At 38.9% G+C, this 9,660-nt stretch overlaps 1 pseudogene; it reads right to left on the bottom strand.

Annotated features, from left to right (window-relative positions):
* Nucleotides 1-244: 244 nt before the first annotated feature.
* Nucleotides 245-1,684, bottom strand: LOC117088292 (annotated as a pseudogene).
* Nucleotides 1,685-9,660: the final 7,976 nt, after the last annotated feature.

Genomic DNA, 9,660 nt, shown 5'->3' with positions numbered 1-9,660 from the left:
TGTAATCCCATTTACTCTGGAGGCTGAGGCATGAGAATCGCTTGAACCCAGGAGGCAGAGATGGCAGCGAGCCAAGATTCTGCCACTGCACTCCAGCTTGGGCAACAGAGCGAGACTTTTTTTTTTTTTTTTTTGGTGAAAGAACACACTTTATTGGGAAGCAGGCTGCTTCACAGTGACCAACAGAAGAAGGCCACCCAATGGGCACTTACACATTGTACTCCAAAAGACACAGGATGTTTTGCTAATAAAAATCAATGGGAATAGGGATTCCTCTGGGCAACTCCCCCAACCTCATCCCTTTCAGGGATTCATAAATCTCCCATCCATTTTCCTGATGGCAGCTGTGGTTCACTAGAGACAGCCCCTTAGGAGTGCCTTCCTGTTTCTTATAAAGAACATTTTCTTTAGATTTTTGAAATCTTCATTTGTTACTTTCATTCTCGTTCTCTTAAGGCCATGAGATCAGCTTCCGTGCAGATTGCCTTGATGTCAGCACCAGAGAGGTCATCTTTAGCCACGATCAGGTCGTCCAGGTCGTTGCATCATTGGCCAGCATCATCCTGCTGGGTGAATCTGAAAGATGCGCTTCTTAGTCTTTTCATCAGGCAGGGGGAACTCAATCTTCCTGCCAATGCGACCTGGTCTGATAAATGCTGGATCCAAAGTTTCTATTCGGTTTTTGGCCATGATATCTTTCACATTTCTCCTAGAATCAAATGCATCCAACATGTTCAACAGTTCCAACATTGTTTGCTGAATTTCTCTCTCGCCACCAGAATTTGAGTCATATCTTTTTGTCCGAGTGGCGCCAATTTCATCAATAAGCACAATGGACAGTTCATGTTCTTCAGGAACTTGAAACAATTCCTGTACAAGTTTGGGCCCATCACCTAGGTACTTCTGAATAAGTTCAGAGCCAACCACTCTCAAGAAAGTGACTGAGGTTTGGCTTGCTACTGCTTTGGCTAACAAGGTTTTACCCGTGCCAGGTGGACCATAGAGAACGACCCCTTTAGGAGGCTTTATACCCATCTCTCCATAATATTCAGCATGGGTGAAAGGAAGTGCCACAGTTTCCTTAATTTCCTGAATTTGATTGTCCAACCCTTCAGTATCGGCATAGGTCTCCTGAGGGACCTTTTCCACCTTCATCACTGTGACCAGGGGATCCGTGTCATCCATCAGCACCCCTCTCACGGCATGCACCTTGTGGTTGAGCAGGACCGAGCAGCCAGTTTCCAGCAGATCCTTATCTACAAATGAAAGAATGCTGACGTAGTGTTCTGAGCCCACAGACGTAGACACGATGGCATGATTGTCATTGATGATCTCTTCCAAGTTTCCTGTTGACATCAGGGTTCTCCTCAGATCATCCACTTTTGATCTTTCCTCCTCTTGCTTTTCTTCTAATGGTTTCATTTGTTCCTGATTTCTAATGAATTCTTCCTCCATGAGAAGATAGTCTTTAATTATCTCTAACTTCATTAATTTTAACCAGCACTGAGTGTGAGGTGTCACCAGTGGCAGTTTGCTGGCAACATCTGGTCCCTTTGTTTTCTTCTTCTTTTTCCCCACTCTAGTTGGTACAGGGTGTTCGTATTTCTTTTTCTTGTCCTTGTCATCCTTCTTGCCACCTCCAGGACGGTGACCACCACTCTGACTTTGACCCATCTTGCCTTGGCCACTTGAACTCAAGACTCTTAAAAAAAGGAAAGAAAGAAAGAAAGAAATCCAATTATTCTACAAAGACTGATTAAGCCCAGGATCACTGATTATTATGATTAAAGTTGAGACCCTTCAAAGGTGAGGTTTAACTTTCTTTGGTGTGGAAGAAATGTTTCAAGTAATTGAGTTTCAGAGCCTGTCATTGCTAAATCCCTGTAAGGGGGCTTTGATTTTGAACCTTTTAAAAACTATCTTCAGAGGGCCATCTTTTTTGGTGTATTCTTGCTAGTGAGAGAGGGACAGTCTCCAGGAAGCTCAGAATCTCTCAGTTGTCCAAACAACCTAGCAAAGCTTCTGACAATGGATTCAGAGTGAAATGGTTCTGTCACAGGAATGTGAGATAGGTCTGTTTTCAGTGTCATTTTCTAACTATTGGTAACTTGATCTTTTTTCTTGCTTGCTTGCTTTTTTTTTTTTTGAGATGGAGTCTCATTCTGTCGCCCAGGCTGGAATGCAATGGCACGATCTTGGCTCACTCCAAGCTCCGCCTCCTGGGTTTAAGCGATTCTCCTGCCTCAACCTCCCAAGTAGCTGGGACTACAGGCATGCACCATCACACTCAGTTGATTTTTTTTTGTATTTTTGATAGAGATGGGGTTTCAGTATGTTGGCCAGGCTGGTCTTGAACTCCTGACCTCAGGTGATCTGCCCGCCTTGGCCTCCCAAATTGCTGGGATTACAGGTGTGAGCCACCACGCCTGGCTGCTTTCTTTAGTTCATACATATATCTATACTCAGAACCCTCGTTCTGGCTCTGTTGCTCAGGCTGGAGTGCAGTGGCGCCATCTTGGCTCACTGCAGCCTCTGCCTCCTGGGCTTAAGTGATCCTCCCACCTGAGTCTCCAGAGTAGCTGGGAGTAAGAGTACAGGCATGCACCATCACACAGAGCTAATTATTATTATTATTATTTGTAGTTTTTGTAGAGGCGGGATTTCACCATGTTGCCCACGCTGGTCTCAAACTTTTGAGACCAAGCAATCCACCCACCTTGGCCTCCCAAAGTGCTGGGATTATAGGTGTGAGCCACTGTGCCTGGCCATATTTAACAATTTTTTTTACATTTTACTACATATTTGCTTCATATGATAACATTACGTATATGCACATATATACTATTTTTTCTAAACATTTAAAAGTTATATACCTCAAGAAACTTCACCTTTCAATACTTTAGCATATATCTCTCAAAATGATATTCTCTTGCATAACCATGATAACAATATAACACCTAACTCAACTAATAATTATGCTCCAGTGTATAAGATTTCCTCAGGCCGGGTGTGGTGACTCAACGCCTGTAATCCCAGCACTTTGGGAGATTGAGGCACTTGGATCACAAGGTCAGGAGTTCAAGACTAGCCTGGTCAATATGGTGAAACCCTGTCTGTACTAAAAATACAAAAATTAGCCAGGCGTAGTGGTGCGTGCCTGTAGTCCCAGCTACTTGGGAGGCTGAGGCAGAAGAATCGCTTGAACCCAGGAGGCGGAAGTTGCAGTGAGCCAAGATTGCGCTGCTGCACTCTAGCCTGGGCAACAGAGCGAGACTCCATCTCCAAAAAAAAGATTTCCTCCGTTGTCCCCAAAGTATTTTATATATCTGGTTTGTTCAAAACAAGATCTAATCAAGAGCATTCCTCTTTTTCTAGAACAATCATTCCTTCCCCTCCTCCCAAGTATGTCGACTTGATGAAGAGAGATTGGGCTACTTAAGAATGTCCACATTCTGGATTTGTCTGATGGGTTTTTCATAGTATTACTTGTCTTGTTCCTCTCTCTCCTGTGTTCTGTATCTGGGAGTTACAATAAACTGAAGGCTTACTTGGATTAAAACTAAACCTGTTTGGTGAGAAACCTCATGGGGGATGCTATGCACTTCATACTGTGCCACATAAGGAGGCACATACTGACCAGTGTCCTACTATTAGTGATGCTATGATTTATTATTGGTTTAAGGTGCTGACAGCCAGCTATCTCCATTGCAAAGTTACATTTTCACCTTTGAGACTGGGGAGTAATCTGTGGGATAATTCTTAGCTATTGTGGGAAAAACTAGTTCACCATCATCAACTTGTATTTAAGGCTTTTTAGCATCCATTGATTATTTTTGCTTGGATCAATTATGAGAAAACAATTACTGGTGATTTTCTACAAAAATTAGCTGGGCATGGTGGCAGGCACCTGTAATCTCAGCAACTGGGAGGCTGAGGCACAAGAATTACTTGAACCTGGGAGGTTACAGTGAGCCGAGATCGTGCCACTGCACTCAAGCCTGGGTAACAGAGCAAGATTCTGTCTCAAGAAAAAAAAAAAAGGAATTCTAATTTTACAATTCCTTCTATATTTGTTAGCTAGCATTTGCCTGTAAATGCTAGATAAATTGTTATTTCCTTCCCTTTAATTGCAATTTTCAGAGCCAGAAGTTGAGATAATAGTCACTCTGTTGTCATTATGGGCTCATGGATTTAAAAAATATATTCAGTGTGTTTTATTCAATTACAGTCATTGTAGTTTTTTATATGAAATTGTCTAAAATGCGTCCAGTGGAAGCTTCTTTGAGCTTGCTTCTGGGTCCTTTTAACATGTCCCTATAATTTTTGAACATTTTCTTAGTTTCTGCCACAAGATGGCCCAGATTCATGTTCTGCATTCCTTAACCCACACCTGGGTTAGCCATTTCTTCAAGGAGTTCTGCATCCTTTCAGTGGAAAAATGGTATTTAGTTACCAAAACTTGTGCTTTGTGTGTGCTCATGGCTGCTGAGTTTTCACAGGCCCTTTCAGTGGGCAGAGAGGGGAAATACATAGCTGAAAGATTATGAGTTTGTATCAATATTTCCAAATTTAACAATTCAACGTTGCATTGTTTTATTTAACACCTTTGATTTTCTCCGTGTATCTCTTTTCTCTCTATACTGTTATTTTAGTTCCTAATATTACCATAATTAGTTGTTTGCATTCTCTTCTTCTCTCTCTCTCTGAGAGAGAGATAAAATTATCTCTGAAAGAGAGGGAAATAGAGACTGCTTCAAAATAGCATACTAATATTTTTACTAGCAATAGAACTGCTAAATGAAATTTAAGATTGCTCTGCAGAAGTATGCCACCAAGCATGCATAAAGTACTAACTTCAAAGTCCCTCGAAGGAGCTCTTTCCTTTGGATGGTTATTTACAATATTACTGGTTTTATTTAGTTTAGTTTGTTTTCAATTCCAGGATTTGCTTCATTTTTTTCCCATAGGGTTTAAGTTTATTATTTGAGTATGTAAAAATCTTTGCATGGTTTAAAAATTAAAACTATATGAAGACATATACTTAGAGAAGCTTGTCTCTAATCTCTTTTTTTCAATTCTGCCGCTCTCCTGTAAGTAATCATTTTTTACTTGTTTTTATCTTTTATTTTAAAAACCTGCTCCTTGCAGAGCAGGGTTAACTCATAGGTCATGTGTCCAGAGTTGACCAGGTAATCATTTTTGTCATTTCTAATGAATTCTTTTAACATTTCTTTGTATAAATAAAGGCCATTTATATGTATATATTACTATTATATTATGCTATTATATTATTTAATAGCATTATATATTTTTTCTTTTTTAAAATAAAAGGCTGTTAATCTCATTATTATTCACCATGAATTTTTCACTGAACACACACTGAGGATCACACCACATCAATGGATAGAATTTTTTCATATACTTTACGACCGTACCCTACTTCACTATGTTGAAGGTACCATTGTTCCAAATTTATAAATATTTATGTTATTTCCAATCTCTTGTTATTTCAAATAACCTCATACTTTATACAATAATATAAATATTGCATATATATTTCTGTATATGCAATAATAACCTCATATTTTAGTCATTTCATTTATGTGTGGGTATATCTTTAGGACAATTGAAATTATGTGGTTGGTTGTGTTAACACTTTCATTTTTTTTCTTGCCTTCTCATTCTTTATTCTTCTTTAACATGGTTAAAATTATCAAATAAATTATATATACAGAAGAGTATATGATATACATGCAAACTTGAATGAATACCAGCCCACATTCACAGCTTTGGAATGACACACCACCAGTACTCTTGAAGCCTCCTGTATAACCCTTTCTGATAACATCCCTGCCTCTTCCTACCAGAAGTAGTGATTTTCCTGAACTCTGTCAAATGCTTCCTGTATTTTCTTTATATTTATTTATATACAGCAATGTATCTCCAAATACATATATATACCAATGTACCTCCAAATATCTGTCTGTCTGTCTGTCTATCTATCTATCTATCTGGTACATATATATGTTTATGCCTCCAAATAATATATTGTTTAGTTTTAAACTTATATAAATCAAATCATACTGTGTATAGCCTGTTGTGAGTTATTTTCACTCAACATTATTTTTGCAGTTTATCCACACTGATAAGTTATTCGTTTTCATATTTGTGTAGTATTCTCTTTATTATATTACCACTTACTTAGCCATGCTACTCTTGATAGATACTGTGTTGTCTCCAGTTTTTCATTACAAACAGTGCTGCAATAAGTATTCTTGTATGTATTTGTGGTTTACATATCCAAGAGTTTCTTTAGGGTCTATACATAGGAGAACAATTGTTGGGCTGCATAGTATATACAAGTACAACTTTGCTGGTGTATTGATTCAGGTAGAGGACAAACAGCAGAATGCACCCTCATTCATTAAAGCAGAAAGGGATTTATGATAGATGATTGATCGTTTACAGAATTGTTGGGAGGGTTAAAGAAATAGACTCAAGACTGAACTTCTGGTGATAATTCCCAAGGCCACACCAAAGCCACACTGAGCCACCAAGAAAGCTGCCACTTTTCCCTTCAATGGGAAGCTCTGTTTTGAATTGGAAAGCTGCCAATATAATCTGACTCCAAAGCCACAGTGCCTTGGGCACAGTTAGGGGCCACTTCAGCTAAATCAAGAAGCCACTGTCAGACCTGCCGGCTCCAGAACCAAACACAGCTCTGAAATCACCTTCTAAAATTGGGAAACCACCGTTTTAATCCCTGCCAGTAAAACGAATACCCTCAGCCCTGCCTCTCTCTCTTCATTTAACTCAGTTCAAGTCTCACTGAGAGCATTGGATGGGTCAAACTTCAATCGTATATGGAACCCTATAGCTATAAGGTGTCTTGCAGATGGGGTTTTTAGTTTTCTGCCCTTTGAAATATAGGAAGGCACCTTAGGAGAAGTTGGAATAGAAGTTGAGCAAACCAGTTAATAGTATCTGGTGCATGAAGTAATGCTAATTTCTAATGTGGTTGAGCCAACTCCTGCCAGGAATGTATGAGAGTATCTGTGGTTCTAAACTTTTGGCAATGCTTGATTTTGTTGGGCTTCTGTTTTCGAAAATCTATTTTATTGTCATTCTAATTTGCAGTTCCCTGATTAATACTGAGGTTGAGTATGTCTTTGTAGATATCTTGGCCATTCATATTTGCTTTTCACAGATATGCATGTTTAAGCCTTCTGTACATCTCGTTTTTTTCTTTCTTATTCTGTAGCATACTCTTCATATTCTTTACAATGATTCATTGTTGGTTATAATAACGAGTGTTTTCTCAGATTGAGGCTTATCTTTTTACCCTCCTAATGGTGATTTTACTCAATAGCATTCTTTTTATTAGTCAGTTTTATTAATTTGTTTCTTTATGGTTTGTATTGTTCTTGCTTGATTAAAAATCTTTCCCTACTCACAGGTCATTAGAATATTCTTTTGTATTTTCTCTAAATGTTTTAAAGTTTTGCTTTTCCTGTTTTGGTTCCTGATACACCTGAAATTGATTTTTATGTATGGTATGGGACAGAAATCCGTTTTCACTTTTTTTTTTTCTATATGGATAGCCCCTCTGATCTGCAATACTAGATCTATCATATATCATTGTTTTAAGTGTGGATTAGTTCCTGGTCTGTTTTTTATCCTCATGCTAATAATACACAATCTAATTACTTATAATATGTCGTTTCTGGCAAAACACTTTCCCTTGTCTCAGCTTTTGGTCATTGGCTCTTCTTTATACATTTTAGAATGTTTGCCAAGTTCTATGAAATGTCTTACTGGTATTTTTATTAGAATTACATTGAATTGACCGGGCACAGTGGCTCATGCCTGTAATCCCAACACTTTGGGAGGCCGAGGCAGGTGGATCACCTGAGGTCAGGAGTTCGAGACAAGTCTGCGCAACATGGGGAAACCCTGCCTCTACCAAAAATACGAAAAAAAATAGCCAGACGGGGTGGTGGGCACTGTGATCCCAGCTACTTGGGAGGCTGAGGCAGGAGAATCTCTTGAACCTGGGAGGTGGAGGTTGCAATCAGCCAAGATTGTGCCATTGCACTCCAGCCTGGGCAACAAGAGCAAAACTCCATCTCAAAAAAACAAAACAAAACAAAACAAAAAACAAAAAAAAAAGAAAGAATTACATGGAATCCATATGAAAGTTTAGGGGAGAATTGATTGATCTTTAAGATATTGAATTTTCCCATCCATGGAAAAAGCGATGCTGTTCTCTTTATTTAGGTCCTATTTAAGACCTTTCACTAAAGTTTTATAACTTTCTGCCAAAAGGTCTTGTATCTCTTTCACTAGACTTATTCTTTGGTACCTTATTTTGTTGTTGCTACTATAAATAATATATTTTAAAATTGTATTTTGCACCTGTTTTTTGGCTGGTGTTTAGAAATGCAGTTGATGCAATTGATGCACACGTTGATTTTATGCCTGGGAAACTTACTAAACTCTTTCATTACTTCTAATAATGTATATGATATGCTTTGTCTGTGTCCCCACCCAAATCTTATCTTGAATTATAGTCCCATAATCCCCACACGTCACGAGAGGGAACAGGTAGAGATAACTGCATCACGGAGGTGGTTCCCCCCATCCTGCTCTTGTGATAGTACGTAAGTTCTCATGAGATCAGATGGTTTCATAAGGGGCTTCCCCCTTTGCTCCGCTTTCATTCTTCTTTTCCCTGCTGCCATGTGAAGAAGGACGTGTTGGCTTCCCCTTTCACCATGATCGTAAGTTTCCTAAGGCCTCCCTAGCCACGCTGAACTGTGAGTCAATTAAACCTCTTTATAAATTACCCAGTCTTGGGTATGTCTTTATTAGCAGCATGAGAATGGACTAAGTATAGATAACTGGAAGTTTTCTGTATAGAACATAATACCTGCATATAATGACATACATTTTTTGAATCTGTATTATTTTCCTTATCTTTGCTTGTATTCTTATTTTTGCACAGGTTAGAATTCCAATGCAGCACTGAGTAGAACTGAGGATTGTGTAACATCTTATTATGCCTGATTTTTAAAAGTATGTGTTAGTATTTCACAATTGAAAAACCGATTTTTTGCTCATTACTTTGAAGATACGCTTATCATGTTAAGAACATTCCTTTTTGTTTCTAGTGTGTGATTTTATTTTTTTACTTTTTGTCTGAAAAAACAACTGAATGTTGTTTTGAATTTTATCACATGCTTACTCATCTCCATTAAGATCACAACATAGGCCAGGCGCAGTGGCTCAGCCTGTAATCCCAGCACTTTGGGAGGCCAAGGCGGGCGGATCATGAAGTCAGGAAATTGAGACCATCTTGGCTAACACCGTGAAACCCATCTCTACTAAAAATACAAAAAATTAGCCGGGCGTGATGGCGGGCGCCTATAGTCCCACCTACTTGGGAGGCTGAGGCAGGAGAATGGTGTGAACCCAGGAGACGGAGGTTGCAGTGAGCCAAGATTGTACCACTGCACTCCAGCCTGGGTGACCGAATGAGACTCCGTCTCAAAAAAAAGATCACAACATAATTTTTCTCCGACTAATAAGCTTTATTACATTAATGTATATTCTAATGATCTAAATTTCATTCCTGGAATAAACCCAACTTGGTCATTTTTT

The sequence above is a fragment of the Trachypithecus francoisi genome, unplaced genomic scaffold (assembly GCF_009764315.1).
Source record: "Trachypithecus francoisi isolate TF-2019V2 unplaced genomic scaffold, Tfra_2.0 Lachesis_group10, whole genome shotgun sequence".
In the NCBI taxonomy this organism is placed as follows: domain Eukaryota; kingdom Metazoa; phylum Chordata; class Mammalia; order Primates; family Cercopithecidae; genus Trachypithecus; species Trachypithecus francoisi.
Note: the sequence above shows the minus strand (reverse complement) of the source record. Positions and strands in the feature narration are given on the sequence as shown.